This window comes from Pygoscelis adeliae, unplaced genomic scaffold, assembly GCF_000699105.1.
Source record: "Pygoscelis adeliae isolate BGI_AS28 unplaced genomic scaffold, ASM69910v1 Scaffold14, whole genome shotgun sequence".
NCBI classification, from domain to species: domain Eukaryota; kingdom Metazoa; phylum Chordata; class Aves; order Sphenisciformes; family Spheniscidae; genus Pygoscelis; species Pygoscelis adeliae.
In genome coordinates, this window is record NW_008825109.1 from 16,659,202 (window position 1) to 16,666,739 (window position 7,538).

A 7,538-nucleotide genomic window follows, 5' to 3' on the forward strand; every position below is an offset into this window, starting at 1 on the left:
AATGCCTTCAATTTTCAGACCTAAATTCTAATATTTTTTTGCTGTAATATGCTTTTCTCAGAAGAAAAAGAAAGATATTTTTAACAATTGCTAGACTGTAAAAAAGTCATAGTAGTAATACCACAATCTCAGAATGAAAAAATTCCTATGCAAAGGACTATTCCAAAGCTTATGTGTGACTTAAGAATAATGATGGACTTCAAAAAACCCCAGGCCTCAATATATCAAGGTAAGTTGCAGTTAGAGTTCCTTGAGCAGAAAACCTAAGAAAGTTAGAATACAGAACAACTGGTTGTTACTGGAAAACATAGCACTAAATGGAAAGCTATGCAGGGGAAGTAAGAAAGAGTAAGAGAACAGGAGGACCGCAAGAAAGGTGTTAAATAATCTAAAAGATCATAAACAGGAGAATCAGGAATAAAGATATGATTAAGCATGAGTTTAAAGAGATGGCACAAACACTGAATAAAAATCAGTAAGGCAAACACAAAACCAGTTATAACTGTCAAGGGTTATAAAACAACAAGAAAATATTTCACAAATAAGCTAGAAGAAAATAACAGAAGAAAATTAAGATCTGCTGTTTAAATATCAACCAAAAATAACAGGCAATAGAAGATACACTAAAAGCTGATGTCTTCTTTTTTGTTCTTCCTACCACTTTTCAGAGAGAAGCCAATTTAACTGAGATTTGGAACATTGCTCCAAAATTATTTTGGCTGTTTAAGGATTCTCATGAGAAATCTGGTGGATCTTTGGGAACATTTCCAAGTAACTAAATACTGTTTATTCTGTTCCCCTTTTCTCTATAGACAATTAATAGCTATCTTGAAATACACATCAGAGGATAAGGGAGATTAAAGAACATCTAATATTTTACCTTATCTTTTACTAGAACAGAAAAGACAGAGATTAATAAAGAAACACTAATCAGTCTATTTTCAGTAAATGAGAAGATGATGACTGAAATTATTAAACATTTTATTAATACCTAGAAAATAAGATGGTGGCATAGATTTGTCAAGGACAAAAATGCCAAAGCAGTTGTTTTATTCTTTATCTGAACATATGGCCAAGTTAGGATACGTATTTACAAAGATTTTTATGCCTTCCACACACAAACACCTCATAAACTAAGGAAACTCTATCTAAATAAACAAACAAACAAGAAACAAGTGAAAAAATCTCAAAGCAGTGCAGATAAGCTTATATATAGTTACACTGTCAGGGTACTGCAGGTGGTTTCCAATAGAGATCTACTCTTGAATCTATTCTACTCAGTTGTCCTTGAATAATAGAACAATTTTATGAGAAAATGGAAAATGCATTCACAAACGTTATAGACAATAACAGTCTAGGCAAGACTGTGAATATTTTAAAAGAGAGGATACAGATTCAGAATGATCATGACAAACAGAGACAAATATTAATAAGAAGCAATAAGAAAATCCAAGTGGAGACCATATGACTATTTTTCAGAACGGAAAACAAAATGTACAAATAGGAAATAATTGGCTATGCAGAAACATAGCAACTTGTCAGAAAAGGATCTGGGGGGGTTGTGGATCACAACTAAAAGCTACAAAAATGCCAAAGTAATTCTTTTTTATATTACCAAGGATGTCAAGTGTAAGAGGTACAAAAAACTTATTCTTCTCAACTTAGTTCTAATGAAGCCTCAAATGCTGTTCAGCATGATGGTTTAAATGCCAAAGAGACACTCAGCTCATAAGAAAACACTGAAGGAGTGTGGTTTGTTTCATTTAGAAAAAAGGAAACTAAAAAAGATGTAGATAAGAAGGAACAATCTTCTAGGTTTTTTGTTGGTTTTTTTTTTAGAGGACTATGATTAATCATTCACTGTAAAAACATTTTCAGGATGGAATATTTAAATTAGATATGAAGGAAAATGTCTAATCTTTAACCTCACATAAACTTAAACAAGCTTTTGAAATATCCTTTGCCAGAGGTGTCCAGCACAAATAATATAGAAGTGTTTTGTGAGGAAATTGCCAACTGCTTTTAAATGCATTTTTCTTAATCTCATGGCTTTATACATTGACAAGATCTGCTCTTCACGATCATGTTTTTCAGGACATGAAGCCTAAAAACAGGTTTTACCTAGAGGTGCTTAGGAAGCCCACTAGTACAATTTATTGCTTATCTTGTTAGAGACTACTGATGATTTACAGTGTGTTAAATCTGATACTACTTTTTTCAAACTCCATGAAATCAAGCTATTTTCAAGACTGAAACATTAAAAACATAGGACTTTTAGCCTGAAATTGATATATTTTACAGAGCCTTGAGCAATGATTGAAAGAAAAAAACCACAATCTAGATTAAACATTATTCAGCTGATTGTGAAATTGATAACTGTGGAAGAAGATGGTCTATACTGTCAATAACATCTATGGTAATTGCTATGCAGCAGTTAAGCATTTCAAGAAATCCATAATTTAATCTGCCTGGAGAACATTGTAACTGACAGGCCTGTTCAGGAAATCATTTGAAAAAGAACATATATTGAAATCCCTTAGATTTTAGAACATTTTCTCATAATATACCTGGAAACATTCAGAAATGTCAATACTGGGGATTTTTCAAGTGTTAAAGAGAATTTCTTAGCAGACAAAGACTCTGCATTAGAGAAGAAAAAAAGAAAACTTTGAAAAGTATCGTGGGGTTTTTTTTATTCAAGGGTATTAATTTTTAATTTTTTAAGGTTTTCCTCAGAACTCAAATGGGGTTGCAAGAAAAACCCAGCAGTTCACATTCTTAATTGAAAAAAAAAAAAAAACCAAAACAAAACCACCCAGCATGCCTTGAGGATGAAAAATAACTTTTGCTTCTGTACTAAAGCATCCATCAATGTGAAGAATATGTTCTTCCACCAGCTATCCTTCACTCGCTTGCTGTGAAATGCAAATGCCTATAAGGGATATTTCAATGCTGGTAGGAGGAAACCCGTCCTTTTGGGTCAGGTCACCAGCATTCCATAGATTGCCCTCATTCCCAACAAGTCAACACACTTCTCTATGCATTGTTCTCCTCTGCGCATTCAGGTTTTACTTGGCTGTCTCTCAAATGTGACTCGGCAGTGGGAAGCATTCCAGAGATTGTTATGGAGAACATGACAAGATATCTAGCTTGTTGCTCTGTGGAAGTCTCTGTGCATGCCCACTCTGTCATTGCAAACTCAGCTATTAATATGCTATTCCACTAGGAAAGTGAGAGTCCCTTGTCTGCTGAGTATTTTCTATTTAGCAGATCAGTCTTTAGCCATTAATGTGATCACTGATTTTCCTGCTCCTCATTAATAACAATGGGCATTTTCCCTCAGAAGAGCAAAATTCTGGCCCTGAAGGCACCTCTGAAGGCATCACTTTTCAACTTTCCAGTCTATCCAAGTTCATCCAATTTGGCTCCTTTGGCCTCAGAAGAACTGTTATCTCTTAGGATGATAAGAAAACCTCAAAAGGATACCTACAGTAAGATTGATTTTTTTTTAAAATATATGTTAAGGGAAAAAAAGTTCTCCACGTGACTGCCTTACTGAAAGCATGAGTTTTTCAAATGTAGTTTTCAGATTAAAATTTTCACTTTATGACATGTCATTTTGCTTTAAATCCATCTTCTCATGTCATCTTATTCTGATGTAACAAGACATAAGACAAAATTAAAATATGACTAAACTTGACAAGTCAAACAAGAAAAGCCAAAGAAGAAGTTGTTTACATTTGTTAAGACCTTATTTAATCGTAATTAATTCCTTCAATACATGTAGCACAATGAGAACAAGTTCATATTTTATTTTACCTATAGTAAGCTTAGAAAACCATACACCTTTGTTAAAATAGCTAGTTGACAGATGTTATGACAATACAACAAAATAATATTATTTGATTTACTCATTTGAATGAATAATAAAGATACACAAAGTGAATATTTTTAAGCTGTCAAAGCTGGTGGTTTGTCAAGCATGAAGATGAAGTCTATTATTACTTAAATATTTGTATTCTAACTGTATGTAATATTCTCAACCAAAACCAAGTCTTCCCAGTGTTTGTAATTCTGCATATACCAAAAATGAAACCAACAACGGATCCAAAAAAATTTTAAAGGAGAAGAGAAAAGGATATAGCCATAAAACAAACGAAAAACATGCCGACATGTATATCTTCTAAGGTATGAGTATTGATTAAGTTCTTAACCATTTTCCTTTAGGTATATCCTTATCCTTCTCTTACCAACATTATCTTTCTCCAGCACATATGTTTTTGTTGACTTCAGTGGGCATTAGACTGGTGTCAGCCAATAAGTAATTAATCTTATATAAACTGTGGTTTGGTCACTGTAGTGAGGTTGCTCACCTGATCAAGGCTTTAAGGAAATGGGCACCTCAACATAAGGAAAAAAATTGACAAAATTAACTTACTGATAAAGACTATCCTATAACCTACCAAGTGGCAAGACATTTTCAATTTCTTGCCAAGCTCTACTACAAACCTAACCCCAATGCTTTAAATAACTATGAAAACTCCATGTATCAACTAACAATAGATTTTTATAAGAATACTCCAAAAAGTAATAATAATTACAGTATAGGAAAAATATATTCTTCTCTAACACTCTACTATTACCTTCCTGAATATTTAATGTTAAGTAGAAAGCACTAAACTCAAGAGCCTTAAGCAAGTATTACCAATCACAAGTTAACATATAATTTTATACTTATTATTTTTTTCCTGAATTCTGTGCTAGATTCATTCCAAAGATGGAAGTACCTATGTAATTGAATTTTCTTTTTAAGATGACTCAGTCAGGAAGCTTTAATTGTATGAAGTGACTATAGCTCATATTTGTTGTTGTTGAACTTCACAATGAGATCTTGTATGCCAGATTTTAGGCAAGTGTTGTGCTATGCAATCTTTCAGGTTCAATTTCGATATACCCTGAAAAAAAAAAAAGCGCTAAAATGTTAGCTAAAATATTACTTTCAAGGAAAGTAAACACACATTTAATAACTAAACTTTTCTTTTTTCCCTTCCTGAATGGTTAGGTAGCTTTAAATTGCATTTCCCTTAAACAAAATTGTATCTCTGCAAGGTCTAATCTTCATGGATGATCGATAGATGAACTACTGCTCCACCTCTCAACACATTTTCAGCATTCCCTTAACTATTCCTTAAAATATTTTTTACAGTTTTAACTGAAAAACCTACTAGATAGAGGACTTTCACTCTGGTCATGTATTAAGCATCTAATTTTTAACATAATCCACAAAAACTGAAGGAAACTTATTGCTACATGCAGTGTTATCTGGACCATTTGTCACACAATGGCAGTCTATCACAGAATCATGTAGTCTGGAAGGGACCTCCAGAGGTCATCTAGTTCAACTTGCCTCTCATTGACAGTCCAGCTGAGCTTTGACTATTTCCACAGATGGAGATTCCTTAAAAACTCAGGGCAACCTGTGCCCATGTTTGACCAAATTCACAGTGAATTCTTTTTCTTGTAGTGGGTTGGAACATCCCATGTTCCAGTGTGGTGCGTAGACCTTGGCTGGTCACCAGGTGCCCACCAAACTCACTCTCTCACTCCCCCTCCTCAACAGGACAGAGGAAGAAAATACAACAAAAAACTCATGGGTTGAGATAAGGACAGGCAGATCATTACCAATTACTGTCAAAAGGAAAACAGATTCAGCTTGGAGAAATTAATTTAATTTATTGTCAATTAAACAGAGTAGGATAATGAGAAATAAGAATAAATCTAAAAACACCTTCCCTCCACTCCTCCCTTCTTCCTGGGCTCAACTTCACTCCCAACTCTTCTAACTTCTCCCCGCCCCGAATGATGCAGGATGATGGGAAATAGGGGTTGTGGTCAGTTCACAACACTTCATCCCTAACACTTTCCTCCTCATGCACTTCCCCTGCTCCAGCGTGGTGTCCCTCCCATGGGATACAGTCCTTCACGAATTTCTCCAGCATGGGCTCTTCCCACAGGCTGCAGTTCTTCAAGAACTGCTCCGGCATGGGTCCTTTCCATGGGGTACAATCCTTCAGGAATGGACTACTCTAGCATGGGTCCCCCACAGCGTCGCGGGTCCTGCCAGAAACCCTGCTCCTGCATGCGCTCCTCTCCACAGGCTGCAGCTCCTGCCAGAAGCATGCTCCAGCACAGGCTTTCCATGGGCTGCAGCTTTCTTCAGGGCACATCCACCTGCTCCGGCGTAGGGTCCTGCATGGGCTGCAGAGTGGATAGCTGCTCCACTATGGTCCTCCAGGGGCTGCGAGGGGGACAATCTGCATCATCATGGTCTTTACCATGGGCAGCAGGGAAATCTCGGCTCTGGTGCCTGAAGCACCTCCTCCACCTGCTTCTTCACTGACCTTGGTGTATGCAAGGTTGTTTCTCTCACATATTCTCATTCCTCTCTGCCAGCTGCTGTTGCACAGCGTTTTTTTACCCTTTCTTAAATATGTTATCAGAGAGGCATCATCAGCATCGCTGATTGGCTCAGCTTTGGCCAGTGGTGGGTCAGTCTTGGAGCTGCCTGGAATGGGCTCTGTCCAACATCAGTGTTTTCTCACATAAGCCACCCTGTAGTCCCTCCGCTACCAAAACTGTGCCACGTAAACCAAATACATTCTACCCCTCACCTCTGTGAATCACATATTTAAGAATTATCATTAAAATACACTTTCATCACACAATCTTCGATCTTCACAAACTTCACTTAAATCAACAAAAAAATTCCCCACACCAAAATCAAAATAACATCATCACAACACCAACAAAGGTGAACAATTTACACACACTCCACCCCTCATCCCTTCACCACAATTACCGCAAAAAATTCCCCACAAATATCCTGCTCTTTAGCAATGTTCAGTCCATGTTTTGCCCATTAATTCTCCCAACTACTGCTCTTATCTTGAATTCTTTATGCCCCATGTTGGGTGCCACAAAGGACTGTGATGGGTTGACCTTGGCTGGCTGCCAGGTGCCCACCAAGCTGCTCTCTCAATCCCCCTTTTCAGTGGGATGGGGGGAAAAATAACATTAAAAACTTATGGGTCGAGATAAAGGTAATTTAATAAAGAAAAGAAGGGCCACATGCAGAAGCAATGGAAAACAAAAGGATTTATTCTCTACTTCCCATCAGCAGGCGATGTCCAGCCACTGCCTGGGAAGTAGGGCCTCGGTATGCGTAGCAGTTGATTCAGAAGACAAACACCTTAATAAAAAATGCCCCCCTCCTCCTCCTTTCTCTTGGCTTTTATTGCTGAGCCTGATGTCATTTGGTATGGAATATCCTTTTGGTAAGTTTAGGTCAGATCTCCTGTCTATGTCCCCTCCCGACCTCTTCCCTACCCCCAGCCTACTGACCTTTTGGCAGGGCAGGGGAAGCAGAGTTGGAGAGGCAGCCTTGATGTTTTGCAAGTGCTGCTCAGCAGTAGCCAAAACATTGGTGTGTTATCAACATCATTCTAGTTAGAAATACAAAGCACAGCACTATGAGGGCT